General features: G+C 27.5%; 1 long non-coding RNA gene across 3 annotated transcripts; it reads left to right on the top strand.

Annotated features, from left to right (window-relative positions):
• Positions 1–18,571: 18,571 nt before the first annotated feature.
• On the top strand, positions 18,572–23,337 carry LOC122719434. 3 transcript variants are annotated; one of them, XR_006347612.1, is made up of 5 exons: positions 18,596–18,626; positions 19,072–19,129; positions 19,825–19,889; positions 20,376–20,562; positions 23,078–23,337. It is a non-coding gene; the product is annotated as an uncharacterized LOC122719434 (long non-coding RNA). The 3 variants fall into 3 exon arrangements; XR_006347614.1 differs by lacking the exon at positions 19,072–19,129 and having other exon boundaries at positions 18,572–18,626; XR_006347613.1 differs by lacking the exon at positions 23,078–23,337 and having other exon boundaries at positions 20,376–20,658.
• Positions 23,338–23,555: the final 218 nt, after the last annotated feature.

Raw genomic sequence — 23,555 nt, 5'->3', positions numbered from 1 at the left:
TCGACGAGAGGTGTCGTAATTGCGTAAACTTGCGGGGAGAAGGAGGAGTGTAAGGATGGTGGAAGATGTTCCATCGTTTCTCTCTCACGTAGATGTAGCGAAATATTTCCTAATTCCAATTTTCTTAGCATTAGAGTTGTGTGGTTGGAATACTGAAAAAAAAAAAGAATATTATTTTCGATTATTTCTAATAATATTTCTAATAATAATTATTGATTATTATATATATACAGGGAGTTAATAAAAACGTAGGACACTTTTAGAGGGTGGATTCTAGATACCGAAAGGATAAAAAAAGTTCAATATACACGATAAAACTTAATTAACATTAGTTGATTAAAATTTCAAGAATAAAATTTATTTCAGAATACGAGCTGGGCGCGCCTCAGTATCGTATTATAATGTCGTAGCGGAGGTAAGTTTCTGTTAAATACATAATTACATAGATTTTAATTTGCATAATTAAAATTTTTTTAAACGATGTAAAAATGTTGCATTACACGATATTTATGTATATTGTATATTATATTGATATTCATTTGAAATAATCAATTGTGTATAAAAAAGTATCAGTAGATTTATTTTCATTGAGGAGCTCTACTATGCAAGCGACATTGCAATACGGTACTGCGGTGTTTTCGCTCTTTCGCCATCTCACTCTATCTAAAATCTACAAATTTAAAATGTTTAATTATATAAATGTAACTCGTTAATTAAGCCTTATCGGATATACGTGTATATAAACTTTTTTCATCGTTTCGATGTCTACAATCCATCCTCCAAAAGTGTCTCACATTTTTATTAACATTCTGTATATATATATATATATTAATTTTATTTATATATTATAATTATATTTTTGCAATTATGTCTAACGTAAGTCTTCGCATATTTATTCGTTTCTTTGGATACCAAAGTTATTGGCGAGGAATTACAGCGTAACTCATTCGATGATATCCTTTATGCGATAAGATATGGTCATCGGCTTTGCGTTGTGGCTAACAGGATTCTGGTTTTGACAAGGCAGATTTGCTCTGTATTGGTCTATGAAGTTGTCAGTGGAGTTGAGAAACTTGGTAGATGGAGATATTCGGGTAGATATTCAAATGGAAATGAAAAATTTCAAATATTTGAATAGATCATAAAGTTTGGATTAACGAGATCGATAAAAAATGTTTAAAAAACATTTTATTTGTTACTTACGATGATAAAATAGCTTGATGAAAGTTGGAACGAAATTAACTATTTCTTCGTATTTTTATCAATATATTATCAATAAATTATGAATAACAAGATCATAAATATAGAAAAAAAAAATCAAATTTTATTGAATTCTTGAATAGATAGGTTCATAGGTTAACAGATATCAGATGTAATAAAATGTAAGACAGAGATTTCGATTAAAAGTCAAGAGGACTTTTTCTCTATTTCCCAATGTTAATTTTTTTCCAATTTTTTAAAAGGTTTTACTCTGTTTTCCCCTCTAACATTAATTTCAAATAAATTCAACGAAAAATTTCCATTTCATCTTGTTTCATCATTAATCTATCGTTAAATTATTCCACGAAATTAGAAAGCAATCTATCGAACAGTTAAACTTCGTTAAGAAATTAATTGAAGAAGAAGTGTTGGTGCAAAGAATTCTCGAAACATTTTTTGTTACTTCATCGAAACCCATCCTATCTTTCCATCGATTTTAATTGCACATTTCTCAGATTCGTTATGAATAAGATTTCCTCGAAGGCAATAAAATCTCGAAAGATTCGAACGCGAGATGTTAACGCGTGATAAATTTCGCGATTGGGAAATTAAACTTGTTTAATTTGTTTCTCTTTTGCCACTGTGCCTTATGGAAAGTGTGGAGATTCGCAAAGTTGGACGATATTTTACCAACTTTTCGCAGTAACGTAATTTCTTTAATCGCGTAATTAGCGATGAAATGATAAAAATTCTAATTTGTACGGAATTTTAATTTTTTAAAAGATCTCTTGCCTGATTCTCGCTGTAAAAATTAAACCGTGTCTATCACACAACTAATTTTAGTTTGAAAATTTTTGTTTGTAAGAAAAATTAAAAGATTAAAAATTCTTGTAAGAAATTTTTTCGTGTAAAATCTATAATTTATAATTTTTCGTGTTATTGAACAAAATTAATAAAAGAAAGAAGTTTTTGAAATGTTTATTTAAAATTTATATGAATGAAATTATATTATGAAATTTTGATTGTAACAAGAATTTATTTTAAGCGAAAGAAATATTTTCAACGAGAAACAAATTCTTATTAATTAATATTATTGGATCATTATCTACAATTGATTGCGGAATATATAAAAGCAGAAGTCTTTGATGCTGTAAAGAAATTCAGATTTCTCTTTGTCAGATTATTTCTAAAGAGCAACATTACGTTAAACAATTAAAATGTTATGAATTCTAAACGTGTTGCAAATGAAACGAATAAAGTTAAATTTAAGATTTAACAGGAATGAAATTAACAAGAAATGGAATACAATATCGTTCGCTAATATTTCATTGTAATTGTTCTCATAGTTCAGTGCAACGTTTCAATATATAGCGGAACAATTATCAATAAGTCTCCACTGTTCGTTCGTGAATTACTACTGGTACGAACCATTGAATATTAATAGCTGTGCAATGTGTGCAGCGGAAACCATTTAATAACGTAATTGAAGTCTTAGACACGTTGGAATGTGCGATTATTGTTTTGAATTATTCCCAATGTTCTACAACGTGCAACAAGTTACAACGCCCATTGTGGAAATTCTATTGGAATAATCCAGAAATATTCCATATTAATTCCTCTATCTCATTTAAATTTGATCCCAAATTTTTAGATTTAAATTTGAACGAGACACATTCGATAGAGTCAAATATTTAAAAATCGAGCCATTCAAATAAGAAATTAAATAAATTTAATGATATATTCTATATATTTTTCATCGCAAACGAATTTTGATTTTTCTCATAAAAAAAACATGGGAAGGGACTAAAAATTTTATCGTCCAAACCCTTTCAAAAGATGGAGGAAACCATGCCATTGAAGTCGCTTTTTGATTTATCCCGATATCTCAATCGGTTGCCGAGATATAAGGACTCAAAGTTTTCATAGTGCTTGACGCGGTGCAAAAATTATGAATGACTCCGCGGCCCAGTGACCTACATTTTTTCTTGGAAATGCGTACTACGCTTTTTTCCAGGAATCGCGTCTGTCACTTGTCTGGAATTTGGGATAGGTCAGTGAAAGGAGGCGCGAGCGAGAGGACCGAGTAAGGGACAAGGACGGAGATAATAAATGGTTAAAAATTACCCTTTCCTTTACACGACGATATCTCGGCAACCGGAAGTCGTATCGGGATGAATGAAAAACCATTTTAAAGGGGAAGGTTCCGCGCTTCTAATGATCGTTCATTCATTCACCGGAAGTTATTATCTTCGAAGTTATAGCGATTCGAATTTTTTCTAATTTTAATAGGGTTTAATCAGGTTTAAAGTAAATGAGTTAGAAATGACTTTTTCTTTACACGAAGATATCTCGGGAACCGGAAGTCCTATCGGGACAAATGAAAGAGCGTTTTAAAGGGCAAAATTTTATGCTTCCAATGGTCTTTCATCCGTTGATGGAAAATCATTATCTTCGGAGTTATAGCTGTTTAAAGTTTTTCTTATTTTAATAAGATTTAATAGGAATTTTTGGATAAGTTGCGTGATAGATACAGTTTATTTCTAAAATATTGCTTATGATAATATTTTATTCATAGTACATTGAAGGATTGAAATTTATTTAAAAATTATCTTAACTATTTCTTGATTTAAACTGAATTTTTATTCAATCAATCTTGAATAATTATATTGATTAATTGAAATGGTTTTATAGATTTTATCTTTTTCATCATTGTTAGAGAATTATCCTTCTCCTTTCATTAATTTATTCGACGATTCCACTTCATGGATGGATCAATATCAATGTTAATTAGTTTACCGCAAATTCAATACAATTAATATTGCATAACAAAATAATGTACCTCGTTTTGTTTGCATTAAACCGGAGAACATGTGAATTACTAATTAACGGTTAACAATCCTAAATATAAAATTAATATAAAATAATTGGCTCTGACCAACAATACAATTTTCATATAATTTTTTCATTCATTTAATATAATTTTCATATAATTTAACAAGTAACGATAAATTTTACATCCTCTTAGGATTCAAATTACCAAATTAGTCAAACGTTTCCAACTTTATCAAAAGACACAGATATTCCATTCGGATTTATGGGTGGTTTGCTGCATCTCGAGTAATTAAATAGGAAAAGTGCACGATCCTTCGATTTTAAATTATCCTTTTCGTGTTTTCGGTTCTTTTGGATATGTTATCACGTTTATCCCAGCCAAATATCTCAGCCAAATTCGTTTATCGCGATTAATTACCGTTTATCCGCTGTCCCAGAGATCTACGTTTCGCTATTTCCTCGTCAAATAGAATAATCAATTAAATTAGATTTAAAATTTAAGAGAAATTTAATTATCAACGATATGGACGATAATGATCGAATTGCGGATGTTTATCAAATTATGCAACTTATCGAATTATATGTCGATGTGATATTCTCGATTATTGTTAAAAATTACACAGGGAAATTATACGAGATCTCTCATCACTTAATAAATTTATATATTTATAATTGAAACTTAGTTCTACTTTCATTTGTATCTCAACTATTAACTCTACCATCAAATTTAATTCACAGGTATTTAAACGTATTTCCGCGATAATTACCAGCGCGAAATTCAAACTAATTCGTTTCCTTTGTCTAAACGAGGATCTCTCCCTCTTGCTTGCAATTATGTAAAATCATATAAACAATCTATGCTGAATTTATCTTACATAAAAGAAAAAAAAATTAATAAGACTTTTATGCGCATAATTTTAATAAATTATAATAAATTATTAATAAAATTTTTATATGTATAAAATTATGGAGAAAGGATCGAAGCATGAAATTTTATAAAAATCCTTACGCGTTGACGGAAAAGAATTACAAAAGAAATGCAAACGTGAGTGTACATAGCATATAGGCTTCTGGTCTCAAAAGGAAGGTTTAAGGGGAGGCCTATCATTATCCTTTCTCGTCGAAACACGACGTTCGTTCCAAAGCGGTTTAAATGCAAATGCGTTACAAAGCCGACACGTTTCAAATGCCTCGCCATTTGCACGCGACTATTGTTCCAGTTTTAATTTCAATCACGGCACGACCAAGTCGTTCCTTTCCATACCACGATTTTTGCAAAGTAACGATTGGCGTGGTGTGGAGTACGAACGAATATTTTTCTTTTTTTTTTTTTTTTATACGAGCACGAATTTAATTAATAAAAACGTATATTGAAAATAGAGAAAATAAAGGAAGTTAGATTTCAAAGGTTTTTCTTTTTTTTTTTTTCTTAATACGATTTCTTCTCTCTCCCCCTCTCCCCCTTTATTTTTCTTCCTTTGTTATTTTTGCCTCTCTACGAGGGTTTTTTTTTATTTCTGTTAAAGTTTTGATGGATTAAAATTTACCGCAACTTTTATGACGAATTTATTATCGGGTAAGAGTTCGTGATTAGTTTGTAATTAAATCTTTTGAGTGTCTACCCTCTCTGTGGACAACCTTTAAAGTAGCAGAGTGTTTAATTTATACATCGTTTTTGATCATACTGCTTGGTATAATATGTTGATATATAACTTGATGTAGTTTACTACTTTGCAGAATATTAACCAGAAACTTGGATCGATCTATGATGTTATTTATCTTAAGTTAAATAATTTAATTGAAGACGAAATCGCATTATGGAATTTGAGTCGACGCTTTCAACGCCATTTTTAATTTTTTACACACACACACACACACACATATATATAATATAATTTATCCGTATTAAAGGAAGTAATAGAGTTGTGTGATTCATTCTATATATTGTGCAATAAGCAATTATCTAAGTCGAGATAAGAAAAGATTAAAAAAAGTACACACGTAACGTGCATTTATTTTTTTACATAACATGCAATAATTACGAGCAATAAATATCTTGAATATAACGTCAACCCTGTAACAAAGAAAATATTTAATAAATAACATTTAACAAATAAAAAATAAGAATACATTAAAAATTTTCTACCAATTTTATCAAAAATAAATATCTACGTTTGTCATTCGATCACTAACGTGTGAGAATCAAAAAGAAAAAAAATTCCCATTATCCTTCCTACAATTCATTCAATATGCTTAAAATAGTACATCAATATTGGACTCTAATCTCGAATATCATTTTGTCAGGACGAAAAGTCCAGAATTAATCCAACGAGAAAAACTTTGCGAAACTCCACTCACTTGGAATTCGCAGCTCGTCATCGAAACCCATAGAGTCACGGGATGATGGTCATTCAGGCTAATATCTCGAAAGGGATCCAGTAACAATCCCTGGAAAAAGGATTATCTCGTCGATTAAACGGGGGAACAACCCCTTTAACGCTTTTAATCTCACTCTCATCCTGCTTTGACCGCCCAATTCTGACAGTTCCATTTTCCTATTGCTGTTTATACTTGAAGATTAAACGCGTTTTTGGAGGAAATGGCAGTGAAGAAGAAGAAGAAGAAGAAGAAGAAGAAAAAGAAGGAGGAGGAGGAGGAGGTCTCGTTGGAAGAAGATCTCATTAAAATCGTAATTACAATTTCGCTAGGCGGTGCTGTTGCGATAATAAAGTGCTTAGGTATACTCGGGATGGAACACGCGCTTCCTCTACAGGGTGGGCCATAATTGCAAATAAGATTAGGGAGACGATGCCGCTCAAAATAGGACGAAAATTAATTTTATTATCCCTCAAGTTGGAAGCTTTCAGGAAAAAGTTTAAATATTAATTAAGTAGATCTGGTTATATCGAATTTCATATGTTATAATTAAAATTAATAATAAAATTTTATTGCTCGAGATATACTTCTTTTTTTTTTTTTTTTTTTTTTAGAAAAATTTACGTCTGTATTTGATTAATTTTAAATATATTCATAATGGATACTGATATGTTAAATTGATTGTGTCTTTTAGAAGAATCTTGATCTTGTAAATCAAGTTTCTGATAAATGAATTGATGATTAATTTCTTTGGAATCTTATTAGAGAGTCAAGTTGCATTTATTTGTAGTATGGAAAATTGAAAATAATTGAGAAGAAACATTCAGGATCAATTTGGATCCAGTTGTTAATTATTTAATTGTATTTATTGGTGCAATATAACATTCAATGTTTCAATTTTAATAATTGTTCATTGATATGTTGTAATTACATTTATGAAAACGTTAAGTCGATTTGCATTTATCAAAATAATCCAGCATGAGAAAATCTCTCTTTACCGATTATTCAATTACAATCCTCCACAATTTCATTGAGAATTCATTGATAAATACAATTTTCTCAAAAATAAATCCTCCAATTTCATTATTCATCATTTTCGTCTCATTTCCTCCCCCAATAGAATCTTTCTAAGTCTATTTGCACCATGAATCATCCTGTATTTCCATCCTTTTCATTTAATTATCTTCTTCTCAGATTCTTCCTCCCTCTTCTCTCCTCTTCCTTTTTCCTTTCGAGTTCTCATGCTAATTTTTCTCGTGCTCCTTTCCAACCCCCCAAAGACTTAAAGATGGCTTTTGTCGAGCGGGATGACTCGATATTTTTAGTTAAACGATCGTGTTAGAGGACTTGTCCGTGGAAATGAATAAATTGCAATCTGCGTGAATATTAATGGTATTTGGCTTGATTTCGCGGAAGTGAAAAGCGGATCGGGAGGGTGAAGGGAGAGGATATGAAACGTGGGGTGAATAATAGTAATTTTGAATGACAGTGTTTCGGTTAACGAGCGTGTTTCTTATTTGAAGTGGAATTTTAGCATGGAAAGTATCGAAGTGAAATTTCATCATCGTGGTAAAAAAATTCGTAGAATTTCATATTCTTTTAGATTCCTCTGACATGTTGAAAAATGGTCGGGTTTTATTAAATCGACGTGTGCAGTTGTTCGAATATGATGAATATGAATTATGTAAATACGTTGTAATACGTTGGGAACCAGAAGTATTACTGGATTCTTCTCGTTTTATTATTTAAGGAATTTCAGGCTTGGATTGGAAGATTTGAAAGAAATTTGTTCAGTAAAAATATTGGATTAAAGGTTTTTTGAAAATTTGTTTTTTAAATCAATATATTCGATTTAATATTTTATTGAAAAATTCATTTTGCAATTATCATTAGTACCTTATAAAAAAATGAACGCAATTATTAATTCAATAATAATATACTTTACTTTTTATCGAGTCATTCAAATTTTCATAAAGAAAATTGAAGAAATTTCACTTCGACGCGAAAAAGATATTCACGAACGTAAATAAGTGGAATCGAATCGAATCTTTTCGAGATAATTTCCAATTAAAGTGTTTTTCCCTTTTTCGATGATGAATGTAGTTGGCAAGCGATGGAATACGAGCCACGTAGATCGTAAAATTGCACTAGCCCCCTGTTAAAGCTACGAAAGGGAAAGGGGTGAGCAATTGTAAGGGAGCTTTCAATGATAACGTTTCGTTTCTTGATGTTTAGTTTCTTTCCTTGAAAGAAGTTTCATCGGTAAAAATGGAAAAATTTCATCACCACTTCTGCTATCGGCATTTAATTAATGAAAATATAATTCATGATGGAAGGGTGTATGAGTCGTCGTTTGAATCAATATCAAATTACGACGACCTCTCTTTCTTTATTCAATAATTTATCTCTATTGGTAATTTATTTTTTTATGGAAATGGATAAATTTCTCGAGAAAATAAACGAATAAAACAATAAAATTTAAATTATGATCGGATTTAATTAACAATAATGATATTTAATTTAATTTAATTTGGAAAAAATGAAATAATATAAAATATGGATCAATATTATTGAAATAATAGAAATATATATTTTTCCACAAGTTGATAATTATTTCAACTGGTGAATTTAATCGAATAATCCATCCCTCAACTTTATTCAGGTTGGTGATTTCATTATTCAATGAGTTCATCCTACTTCCGTCAACTCTAAAGATGTTTCCGTGAAAAGACCGGTTAAAGATCGGTAGTAGTAGTAAGTATTGATCGTCCTCTTTTACGAACTACCAATTACCTGATTAACTTCTGATCCTTCCATTACAATTTCGAAAATTGATGGTGGATTTACGAAAACAATGCAGCTTTTGTCCGACTGTTTGATAAATATTCACTGCCTCTGCTCTGGACGTCGCAGATATTAAAGTTGAATATAAAATCATGGATAAATTATTATACTTATGAATCGTGAATTTTTGTACGTTAACTGAAAAATTATTAAAAATTTTACAGTAATATAGAAAATACTACGAATGTAATAATTTTACCATTTTGAAATTTGATATGGAAAAAAAATTATAGTGAAATCTTTTAACTTTAAATTCTGTGTGAAAACAAAAAATAATTGATAATTCTCAACATTTATTAAATAAATATATCTGGAATAATACGTAATGTTAAAAAAAAACTTGAAATAATTTTGGAGACTTTTTAAAAAAATAAAATTCTTAATCTTCTTGAATGTAAAATCATTTTAATTTATTTATTATTTTTATTTATTTTTTGCAGGAATATAAAATTTTCTATATTCATAAGCGATCCTGAAATATAATATGCTGCTATATTTCCAACTTAATAATATCCGAGGATTGTTCCATAGAATCATTGGAATTTAATTAATAATTCGAACATATTAGATAGGATTATTCGTGCAAAAATATGAGCAGAGGGCGGAGAGGGTGACAAACATTTGGAGAGACCATTTTTCGTCGAGAAAAAGCGGAAGGAGTACTTTTATGATTATCAAATACATATAAATGTTGAATAAAATATTCCTATCTTTCCATTCTTGATTTTTTTAATTTCTATTTTTTACAAATTTAATTGTTGAAAAATTAACAATCTAAGGGGTCGCGATTCTCACTTGGTTAAAAAAATTAGTTGAAGAAATATAATATTAAATATTATTAGAAATATACTTTGGAAAATAGTAATTAAATGAAGTATAAAAATAATTGTGGATGTTTGTGCGAATAAAAATTTTTAATCACATAAGTGAAATTTTAAATATATTATAATACTTTACTTTGAATATTTTATTTTTTTTTGTATATTATATCGTATTCTGTAAAGTTTTTATGCATTTAAAATTTTTTTCATGAATATATATAAACATCTGCAACATAGTTATCATAAAATTTAATTAAAAGAAGATCATATAGTGGAACGTCATACTGCTATCTACATTTTAATTTTTAATAATTTAAATACTCTTTTAAATACAGTCATGGTGAATATTTTTCAAAGTGAAATTTAGAAGATTCCACGAAAAAGAAAAATTTGAATGTACACACAGGAAGGAAAAACGAGTGTCATAGATTATACGTTCATTTGAAAAATAAAATAAAAAGAAAAATATCAGGAAGTGAGCCTTTACTTTCCTTTCCTTCAATTTGATGAGTGAGAACGCGATGTTCTTAAGGGACTTAATCCCTTTATGATATGACTTTTTAGAGAGGAAAATTGTTTTTTCTTTTGAAAGATGTTATTTAGAGATCATCTTTTAAGAAATATTTTCTTAATTTGATCTTTAATTAAGTAGAAAATTCACTACTTCACTTTACTTGCAATAATATTATATTTACAGATATTTATCCAAATTCTATATATATATTTAAATTTAATAAATATCTTTAAATACAATTTCTCATCTTTTATAACATAAACAAAAAAGGTAATAAATTTTTTTATTAATTTTTATATTTCAAACGATGTCACCATTCACGAAATAAATAATAAAGGTGACAATATGAAAAAAATTTCATATTTCCTTTAGATGATGAATGAAAAATATTTAAAACAATAATTTTGGTTTATGAAAGCTTCAATATCTCAATAAACAATTTTTTCTTATAACATAATTTTCATAAAAAAAAAATGCACATAATATTTCTCATAACTTTCTCTAATTTCACTCGCAAAAAAAGATAGATTCCTAATAAAGATTTTCAATAAAATCCACATTACATCATTTGAACAGGAAAAATTAGGAAGTATTGGCTCGTTTTTTAAACTTCTTCTTTATTTTCTCGATCTTATTATCTCGAACGTATATATCTCTACACCTATCTATACACAGTATTCTGAGTTTTGGAAATCGCAATTTCTTAAGAAAATGGATCGGAGGATGGATGGATGTTGGGGAAAGAGGGAAGATAAGTGAATACCGAATAGAATAAGAGATCGTGAGGACACAGAGGGATGAACGAGTCGATCCTGTGGAAGCCAAAGAACGGGGTGAAAGTTTAATTTTCACGAGCAGGGCGAAAGGGACTAGTTTAACAAGATGAACGAGAAGAAGAAGAAGAAGATAAGGAGAAAATAAGATCGAGGGAAAGGAGATGTAAACTAGCATTTTGTGGAAAAAATTTCAAGCTTAATCCATTTTAATTCTCATGTTGGTTAATTGAAATTGATGAAGTTAAACGTTTTAATAATTCTTTGATAATATATTAGCAAATGGATTTTTATTAAGATTTTATGATAATGTAATTCGAAACTTAAAATATAAATGTATATACTTGAATTAAAATATTTTGATTGATGAAACAAATAAGCAACTGCAATATCGATCCATTATACTTACAGGATTTATATTCCCTCTTATCTTATATTTTTCAAAACTGAAATTAAAAATTTTTCAAAAAATATAATCAAGCTGATCATTTTCTCCCCTCAGTGATTTATTTATTTTTCTCTTTGATAAGAGAAATGAAAACATTGCTCAATAAATTAACAATTATTTAATAAACTTTCAAAATATTCCCAAGCAATAATTCTCTTAATCTTAACAGTTTTGAACGATAATTGTGCTACAAGGATGTAGAATTAAACGAATTAACTAATTACGAGTATATAACTGTTTCTTAAGGTTAAAGTTATGTGCTCAGATATCAGAGACAAGAATTTATATTCGGGATAGAATGGCGTTTGAATGGAAGTCGTACGGACGAGGCTTCATTAGAAGGTAATCGAGTTTCGTAATCGAGCTGAAATGGCGAAATTTAATTATCCATGAACGGGATCGTTTCAAGCCTAATGATTTCGAATCGACCGATCGATTTCATACATTTCCATGTGTATGCACATGAAAGAACTTGGTGATTATCATAATTTGACTCGAATTAAAAATGGGACAGTTTTTTTTCTCTCTCCCCTCTTCCTTCATTTTCTTCTTCCTTCTTTTGTTAGGTTGCTCGATATCGCATGTCACGTTATTTAAAATCGATAATCCAGGGAAATTTGGTCGTGGAAATGTATCGTTTTATCAAATGAAACTCGTGATACGTTCTTCCTAGAATCATAACAATAAATATCAATAAAAAAAAAATAAAAGTTGAAAAACTTTCAGAATTATTATTAGGGTTAAAATAAACTGAGAAAATAAATTTTGAAAAGCTTCGAATAAATTTTCGAATATATTTTCTCTGAACAACATCGACAAAGGGAAAATTATTATATGTCCTCGATGGATGTATTAATTTTGTTATTTCCTATTGTACATACACATACATGTTTCTAACTTTGAATATAATAATATATGGGACTTGTTAATTTTACATTAACAACATTATTAACGATCGTTCTATATAGAGCTTTCGCCAGTAGACCGGTAAAAACTCTAGGGAGCACTAGAAGCTTGTAGTAAGGACCTCGTAGGATAATAATTCTCTATATGAAATAACATATGATATTTTAAGAAAATATTTTATGACTCTATAAAATAAAATAAAACACAAAATATGATGATGAAAATAAGATATATTTTTTTATAATTTAAGAGACATTGAATTCAATTACTTTAAAAAAAAAAACTAGCAACGAGTGTACATATTTTAATCTCGACAAATGTAAATTAAAAATATTGGATACATTAGATTAAAATGGAGTTTATTCCTGTATTTCATTTTATTTTCTTACTTAACAGTTGGAGACGAATAGGGAATCTTGATCCTTCTCATTGATCGTACTTTTAGTCAACGTCCATAAAAGGAGAATAAGATGAAATTGGAAACATTTTAATCCGTGGATAAATTGAATCCGATTTATCTTGCGAGGAAATGAATTTGGCGCCGGAAGAAAAATTATGCGAGGAAAAAACGTAGAAGATCTATGCGTATATATATCTTGATTGAATCATAAAAATAAAAAAAAATAAAAAAAAAAAAAGAACAAAAATTCTGAAATAATATTATTAATAAAATATAAAATACGCTTTTACCTTATATTTAATAACTGAATAATATAATACCATCAATTAAACGTTATAAAGTAAATATAAAACGCATAAAACACGATTATCCATTATTTCCTATTTTTCCTATTTTCACCATCGATCGAGCATATATCCCGAATCATGTATTTCCAGATACACATATGTTGGACTCCAAAGGACGTCCAATTCCATTCGCGATAAAAGAACCTTCACGTCGCACAGAAGAGGATTCTCCCTCCTCAATTAACCTCTGTATTCCCTCTTGCGATGATCGATCACGACGTTTCGACTGTCGCAAAATCTCTTTTCAAATCTCCTTCCGGGTAAAATACATTCGAGGCACGCGTATTCATCATGTAAGTACGTACGACATGACCTCTTTGATCGCATCTCTACCGTGAAATGGTACCCACTTTGAGCACGCAATACTATCATTGTTATCAATGCCGTCTTTGAATATTCGTCGCATGCTGCCTCCACAAACACTCGAAAGTTATTAGGGTCGCGAGCGTGGCTTGTTTCAAAATTAAAAATTATAAAGCATTGTCAATTGTTCCCAATTTTTTTTTCTTTTTTTTAACGAACATTTCTCTTATTATATTCGTTAGAAGTGTGAATGAATTGGATGTAATGTTGGTAATATTTATCAAGAAGCTTTAGCTAATGCGTTGGGTATTAATCACAATTGGATCCTAGGCTGGTTTCTCGCGAGATGGAGAAAGGAACACAAGTTTCTAATCTTGGATGCTGAGGTAGTGTGACGTATTTCGAATATATATATATATTCCTGAAAAGCATTAATTCCATCTTTGTGTTGCGTAAATTGCATTACTCGTGAGTAATTGCTTAAATTTTTTTTATTAAATAATATCTTATTTATTTTTCGTTAAATTTATATTATTTTTCATACAAAAATTTTAATTTATATATCTTAATCTTCTATAATGTTATTCGCGTTATTTTATATGTTTTACTAGATTTTAAATTAAGCCAAAAAGGATTACTCTTAAGTTAGATTAAATTAGATTGAATTAAATTGAATTGAATTGAAATTAAACTGATTAAAATTACTGTAAACAAGTAAAGATCTAATATTTGAAAAATGTTAAATAATTAAAAGAAATATCGAATATCATTTATATTATCTTCAAATATTTATCATATAAAAGAAATTATATGAATTGAATTTCACGTTGACAAATTAATTAATAAACGAGATAATAATTTGAAATAGTAAATAATAAAGAACATTCTACAAAGAATATTATAAATATTAAATTAAATCGAAGTAGGATACACAATACTCAATATATTATACTGATACATATGATAAATGGAGGAATAATTTTAATAATAATATTTATAATAATGTTTCTATTTTTTAAAATAATGTTTTTAATATTATAATAACAAGTTATTGTTATTATAACATTATTCGTGAATTTTTTCCTTTTAGTCGCCTCTTACGACAGGCAGGAAATACCGTGGGCCTATTCTACCCCCGAACCCACAGAGGGTTTCTTATTTATTGTTATATTAACTGACAATACTGATTGTTGTACTTCTGATATTACTTCTGGAATCTATACAATTCTATTTGTCAAATACGAAATTCAAGCATACAATTATTCGTTTCTTAACCATTCCTTTAAATTAAATAATATAATTGCAAGGATATTAAAATAAATGGATATTACGTAAAATACGTAATTCAATTATTGAAATATCCTATCCTAAAGGCATCAAAATAAATGAATATTCCACGTTCAATTATTTTCATAATTATCAATCACTCGATTTTTAAATACAAAATTCACGCATATCTTTGAATAAATTCATCCGTTTCCTAATCAGAAAATCATTTATCATTGAATAAATGTTGTTCCATTAAATTATACTGTCAAAATTGAATCAATATAATCCCCCTATAAGATATGAGTTCGATAAATCATACGTCATCCTTGCACAATTGTAAATAGAAAGTGAGTACCGAAACTGAAATCTCTAAGATCCACGAGATCTCGAGATCGTTATAGATGGGTTCCTTTTTGGAAAATCGAGATTACCGCAGGATCAAATAGGGAACTCGATAATTCCTTGTCCCGGCGCGATCAAAGGCTTAAGCTAACAATTGCTTTACAGCAAGACAGTCTCTGGACTCTGATGGCGCACACATCTAAGGGATGTAGGGGATGTTTGCATTATCAGACCTCTATACGTTCGTGTCTCTGTATATAACTAAAATTAATCATTTAGATTTCATTACCAAGGCCTGTCATTCAATCAATTTCTATTTACTTATTAATTTTTTTATAGATATTTACTTTCGAATTTTTTCCATCGAATTTTTTCGAAGGTAAATAAAATAAAATTAAATCATTGTACAAAATTTTAAATATTAATTCTTTTGAAATTTTTCTTTACATTATAAATTATATCTGTAATAAGAAAAGTGACATAAATCAAGTAAAATTTTCATCATATTTATGTAGTATTATTAACTCGAATTTTTTTATAATAAAAAATAACTCTTTCTTATTTTATTTAATTCTATTTAATCGTTGAATGATGATATCTAATCAAATGAAATTTTTAATTATATTTTCATCGATTCCTCGACTCCTTGATTATTATCGACAGCGTAAATTGAAATTTTTAACAGCTGAGTATTCGTGGTACAACGAAAATTTTTCATTATCCGCTTAATGACGTTGAACTTTTTCACTTAACATTATTGTTTTTACTCACGAGAGAGAAATTTTTCATTTTTAATGGTCCGTAAGCGTTGTCAAATTGTTCGAAACATTTTATGCGAAACATTTAGAACGTTAAAAAATAACGACAATATCAATTTCATCAGATTTAAATTCCATTTTCATTGTATATTCTCCTTTAATAAATTTCTATAACTTGTTTCGATTTATTCTTAGAAAATGTAATAATCCTCTGTGCAAATTCCAGAGTTCTGTAACTGAATGTAATATAACTTAAACTGTGAAAGCGATTCATCGTTTTTAATTAGCATCGATGTCTTTTCTGAGAAAATTATTTGATAAAAAGAAGGCATATAACACGACATTTATTTATGGAAAATTCTTGAAACAGGAATTCAAAGTATTAGTATACTTATTCGCGATGAAAAGGAATTGCAATTTATATCCACGTGTGTTCAATATCATCTGTTTATTTCGTTTTTCCAATTGCCGTAGTAATGACAACATATTGAAATGAAAAAAAAAAAATCTGTATTTAATATTTTCTTCATCGTGTTCATCGAACTGCTGTCGATAGTAATTAATTATAGACGGATGTGATATATTTGAAATGACGTTGCGTGAAATATTATTTTAAAAAGTATATTTTATAATTTTTAACCAATATTTTCAACAGAATTTTCAAAAGAATTTTAATAAAAGCTAATTATTTTATATTATATTATTTAAAATAATTATCAGAAAAATAATAATAAATAAATTTAATGGTCTGATTTGTATTTGCATTTTTTTATGTGCAGAATATTACAACTGCTGTTTTTGATTATTACATATTCCCAATTTTGAAAAATAAAATAGCAAATCATTCATTGTTTCAAATAAAGTCATTTCTTATTTCAATTTCAAATAAATTATTTACTTGAATTTGATCATATTCGTAGTTATAATAATCGTATAAATATCGTTAATCGCAATTCTAACTTCTCCAATTTAACTTTCGCGCGATTTTCGAACAGTAATTTATGTCAATTTTCGTTTTCGAATAAATGGAAATAAAGAAGTTTTATTTGAATGGTAAATAACGCGAATTTGATTCAATTTATTTTCTAGGAAATATCATGTTTGAATCTGACGATTGGATCTCGTGTAGAATTGTCTAAAAGGGTATTAGAGTACATTGTATATCTGATCTGTTTAATATGATCAGTGGAATCGCTGGAATTTTGTATTTCAGAGAAAGTGGAATGTACCGATGAATGGACTTGAAATATGAATAAAGATTCGTGGAAGTGGATCGAAGAACATGGAAGGAGAATCTTAAAGTTGATGGATCTGTAAGATAGAAAATTCGAATAATTCGAGGTTGAATTGAATTTTTCAATTGATGCACAAAATTTATTTTAAAATAAACAATTTTTATTTTAATCTAGTTAATAAGGAAACCAAGTTTTTGTTTTTAATACAAAGAATTTCATACTTTAATATATAATTTACAAAGAAAAGTTTAAATATAAAACTTTTTATAATGTAAAATATTCATATTCAAGATTTTAAAAACACTCGTTTTGAAATATATAAAATTCTCTTAATTTACGTTGCTTTGAGCAAACATTTCCTTGGGCTATTTACTTTGGATAGTTTTGTTATGTCCAGGTGGAATAATGAACACATATGTTGTAATGGTGGAAGGTATACCTGAAAGGATAAAGTTCTGTTGACTTTGAATTTCAAAAGTTTTTGGAGATGAAGGGTTTAAGCTGATATTATGGAACTGGCAACTTGTGAAGTTGCATTGTCAAGGATTAGGATGACCTAATGTACTGGACAGAGTTTCAAATTTATGCACATTGACCATCATGAGAGTATATATTAATACGAAATTTGCAACAATGTGTTTTCGTGCATTTGCGTTATCTAGTGCCAAAACTATAATTCAAAGTTAACGAGCTCTTTAATCTCTTGTTTACCAGTAGAAAGTACAATTACAAGGTTTCAACAAATGTCTAAAGTTTTGTAATAGTATAATTAGAATTCAACAATTAGAATTATTGTAAATTGAATAATTCTCTTATAGAAGACATAAACTTCTTGAAAACAGTCATTCAGTAACAATAGTTCGTTTCTTTTTATTTTATTTTATATAAGAAAACAATGTAATTATAGCTATATTGTAAATGTAAATTAGACAATATTGGACAACATAGAATAATATTAAACTTAACTTTTTTATTTCAAATTCTTTATTTTAATTTTTATTTTATTATCTGAACTTTAGAATCTGTTTTAATTTACTAATTTACTTAAAAATTCAAAATTGTTAAATGTATTATGTATGTACAATATTTCAATTTCCGCGCGGTTTCGAATAAATGAGTTGAGCACCTTGAGCCAATCAGAAGCCCGCTAAGGCCCATAGGTGAATTAGCTAATGCGCATTTGGTTATGCGTCATTCTAGTCTGTTGAAAATGGTAGTGTCATCGATAGAAATTTCTAACTGCGCAGAATTTTTACGGGTACGTATTACATTATAATTTATAAACTATTAATAGTATTATGTAATTAATATTATATGTATTTAATTAATTATTAAATATTATATAAAAATTGTATAATTTCGTGAACTTTTTTCGTTCAATCCGCCTTGTAGGTTATCGAAATTTTTTGACTTAGAATAGTTCTTGAATAATTTAGATATTTTAATTTAGAAATCTCGAAGTCTCGTAAATAAATAGAAACATTATATTTATTCGATTAATAATTTCGAGAACATAAATTTGATTAGTAAAAATAATTAAGAGAAACAATATCGATACTCCAGAATTTGAAAGGTTAATTTGCAATTAATAGGTAAATTTTCTTTAGTATTCAACTATATATATATATATATTACTATATTTTTTATCCCTATAATATAATTCTCTATAATATTAATACGCATTTGGTTATGTGTCATTCTAGTCTATTGAAAATGGTGGTATCGTCAATAGAAATTTCTAACTGCGCAGAATTTTTACGGGTACGTATTACATTATAATTTAAAAAGTATTAATAATATTATGTAATTAATATTATGTTTATTTAATTAATTATTAAATATTATATAAAAATTGTATAATTTCGTGAACTTTTTTCGTCCAATCCGACTTGTAGGTTATCGAAATTCTTTGACTTAGAATAGTTCTTGAATAATTTAGATATTTTAGTTTAGGAATCTCGAAGTCTCGTAAATAAATAGAAACATTATATTTATTCGATTAATAATTTCGAGAATATAAATTTGATTAGTAAAAATAATTAAGAGAAATCGCTAATATCGATACTCGGGAATTTGAGAGGTTAATTTGTAATTAATAGATTGATTTTTTTTAGTATTCAACTGTATATATATATTAGCTTATCGAAATTCGTTGATTTAGGATAGTTTTTGAATAATTTAGATATTTTAGTTTAGAAATCTCGAAGTCTCGTAAATAAATAGAAATATTATATTTATTCGATTAATAATTTCGAGAACGTAAATTTGATTAATAAAAATAATTAAGAGAAACAATATCGATACTCTAGAATTTAAAAGATTAATTTGCAATTAATAGATTAATTTTCTTTATTCGTATTCAACTATATATGTGTATATATATATTACTATATTTTTTATCCCTATAATATAATTCTCTATAATATTAATGCGCATTTGGTTATGCGTCATTCTAGTCTGATTCTAGTTGAAAATGGTGGTGTCGTCGATAGAAATTTCTAACTGCGCAGAATTTTTACGGGTACGTATTACATTATAATTTATAAACTATTAATAGTATTATGTAATTAATATTATGTTTATTTAATTAAATATTAAATATTATATAAAAATTGTATAATTTCGTGAACTTTTTTCGTCCAATCCGACTTGTAGGTTATCGAAATTCTTTGACTTAGTTAGAATAGTTCTTGAATAATTTAGATATTTTAGTTTAGGAATCTCGAAGTCTCGTAAATAAATAGAAACATTATATTTATTCAATTAATAATTTCGAGAATATAAATTTGATTAGTAAAAATAATTAAGAGAAATCGACAATATCGATACTCGAGGATTTGAGAGGTTAATTTGCAATTAATAGATTAATTTTGTTTAGTATTCAACTATATATATATATATATATTACTATATCTTTTATCTCTATAATTTTCAAATTGATTCTTCAAAAAATAAAATTTTTCGTTGAATACAATTTGATCATGCATTTAAATTTTTGCATGAATAGCGTATCCATGAATTCACAGAAGATTTTAAGAAAATCGACCGAGAAAGCTGTCTTCTTCAGGATGCAAACAAGTCTATCCGGATGCCAATTTTGGCAACAGTTTACGAAAACAAATCGCATGCTGATATTTATTATATTCACGAACAATGAATTGTTCTCAAATTCATTAATAATCTCCGAAAATAAGGTAAAAATTTTCATTTCAATTTTACTAAAAAAAAAAAATTAAGTGCATGCAACATTGATCAAGCTGGTCAAATTTTGATCAATGCAATGAAAACTCTAGTTGTAAAATAAAAATATAGTTAAATCATATGAAATATGGGATTGGGAATTGGAGGTTAAGTTGTTAATGTAGATTTTGTTGAAATTTCAATAATTTATCATTGTTATTTTCAAAAGATTGATAAAATTTAAGAAAATTTTCTTAATTATTAATTAATATTCAAACATTGTAATATTTTTGAATTTATTATTTTATATAGAAAATAAATTTAAATATTATTTAAATATTGTGTTATTTGTGTTATTGATGTGGATATATTATTTTTTCTATATAATAATTTTTTGTTTGAAACTTATATAAATGAATATCATTATTATGAGTTTCTATTTTTATTCAAATTTAAAATTATATTTAAATAATAAAAAGATTCATAACAAAAATGATTATTGTTAACGTTCGGCTTCTTTCATGAAAAAAAATACTTTATATCAATGTTTGTTCCATTTTAAAACTGTTTCTAAGATATTTATTATACATTGTTAGATTAATATAAAGATATTAATTATAATATATATAAATATATAGATTAGAATATAATCTATATAAATATATAAATTAATATGAACTTATATGAATATAAAATAAATATACAGTTATAAATGTTTTAATTATTATAAATATTGTATAATTATTAATATATTATATAAATTACAAAAAGATATTTAATTGAATAATAAAATTACATCTAACAATTGAAACTGAACAAAAACTTTTTGTTATGAATTTTTCATATTATAATGTTTGAATATTAATATAAATATATTCATGAGTTCAATCAACTTTTTACATGGTAGATTACATAGTAAATGTGTTAAATAACACGAAGTTTGCTTCATTCAAAAAAGGATAATGCTTTTCACTAACGACGACAACAATTTTGTTATGTTCCATACTATGGACGTTATAAAACATAGATTGTATGCTTTCACGCAAAAGTGTCGGGCAGTTTAAAGCACGTGTTACGGGTTACGATAAAATTTAGAAACTTATTGCAGCGATAAATTCTCTTGTCATAAATAAAAAAACAATCTTTGCACCGCGAAACAATTAAAACATTTTTATATGGAATGTAACAGAAATATCAATTTTTTTTCTTTTTTCTCTTTCAATAATTTCTTCTGTTATTTCACATTTTTTCTCAAGATAAAACTGAAGTTTTCACGTATGTCATTATATATGTAACATATCTTTAGAGTTGTAACATATCATTTATAAATGAAATTATGAATCTTTTATATCTTTGGCTTTTTCTTTTACGTTTAATTTCACAAGAATTCATTTTATAAAAAGTTTTACCTTGTATCATACGTGAGAGCTTTGCTTCGTTTTAATCTTGGCAAGGAAAAATTCGAGCAAACTTCGATATCCATTTATCATCTTCTGTGAACCAGTTATAAACTGTTCGACACAGTTCGACGTAGTATTTCAATGTTATATTACTTTTGCTTTTGAAGGGATAAATGCATCGTTATAAGTATTAACCTCTATATGTAACTTCGTGAACTTTTTCGATATACTTTACACTGAATTCTTTTTTTTTTTTAAATTCCAAATGGATTTTAATAAATATAAATAGAATTGGATTTTGAATAATGTAAATTTCACATCAGAATTCTGAAAGAATTATTGTTATTACCATTTCTATTATAGCAGTATGTTAAAAATGCGAGAATTGCATTTCTTATATTTCAAAATGAAAGCACGTATGGAACCATTTCATATAGAGAAACGTACATTATTCTAAATCTTTTAACGAAAGTTGTTGGCAACTATTATCAAGGGAATCATAATCATCCAAATTTTCTCTTTTTCTTCTTTATTTTCCTTCTTTTTCTCCCCTTTTATGTATATCTATTTATAAATATGTGGACAATTCCTCAATTCTTTAAGAATTATATCATTTTATATAAATTTTGTATACAATTGAAACCAGTTAACCAAGTATTTAAAAAATTCTCACTTGGTGTTAGAAAATACAATTTAGTAAAAAAAAAAAAAATCATTTCATAAAAATTTAAATTGTATATCAGACGTTCATTAAAAGGATTCATTAAACTCTCCACTATATTAATGAATAGAAAATGTAATCATTGAAATCGATTTAATTTAACGGAGAAAAAGGGAAGAAGAAGAAGAAAAAAGAAAAAAAAATAGTTAGATGACAGTTAATTTCACGCAATCGTGGAGATTTTATGAGAGTAGAAATAGGAGATTTAATGGTTGATAATAGCGGTTTTAAAAAGAGGAGAATATAGATTAAGGTAGCGGGTAAGGTGGTGGGTAAGGTGGTGGGTAAGGTGGTGGGTAAGGTGGTGGGTAAGGTGGTGGATAAGGTGGTGGATGTGAATGGCTATAAATCACTGTTCGCTGCAAATATGGGATGAATTTATGATATTCGATTACATTTACCCTTTAGTGGAAGGGATGGAAATCTTGAAGGAAACCTGGAATTTCTTCGTTGAGAATATTACCTCTCAAGCATTAATAATCCATGCCATGCTGAATCTATCAGGGTTCCTTGACGATTAATCTAGCGATTAATTAATCCTAGACGATTAAGCAATAAGATTGGATTGATTAAATCGTAGTATTTTGATTTTAGAATTATTAATAATTATTATTTCCTACCTTTTTTGATCCTTTAAGATATTATTATTTCCTCATTTTTAATTTTTATCCATATTTTGTCATTGTTCATTATAAATTATTCATTATATCATTAGATAATAGCGAAATATTTATTTATTATTAATTTTGCAATGAAAAATTCGATTTGTGAAAAGAGGAAGATAGTTATAGTGAACTGAAATAATTATTTCTATGTATATTAGCTTTCATTATAATTTTCCTTCACCATATATAAAAAATTGAATCGTTACCTTCCCTTTTCTATT

This window comes from Apis laboriosa, unplaced genomic scaffold (genome assembly GCF_014066325.1).
Source record: "Apis laboriosa isolate Shangri-la unplaced genomic scaffold, ASM1406632v1 scaffold78_cov150, whole genome shotgun sequence".
Classification (NCBI taxonomy): Eukaryota; Metazoa; Arthropoda; class Insecta; order Hymenoptera; family Apidae; genus Apis; species Apis laboriosa.
This window is presented reverse-complemented; position numbering and strand designations above follow the sequence as displayed.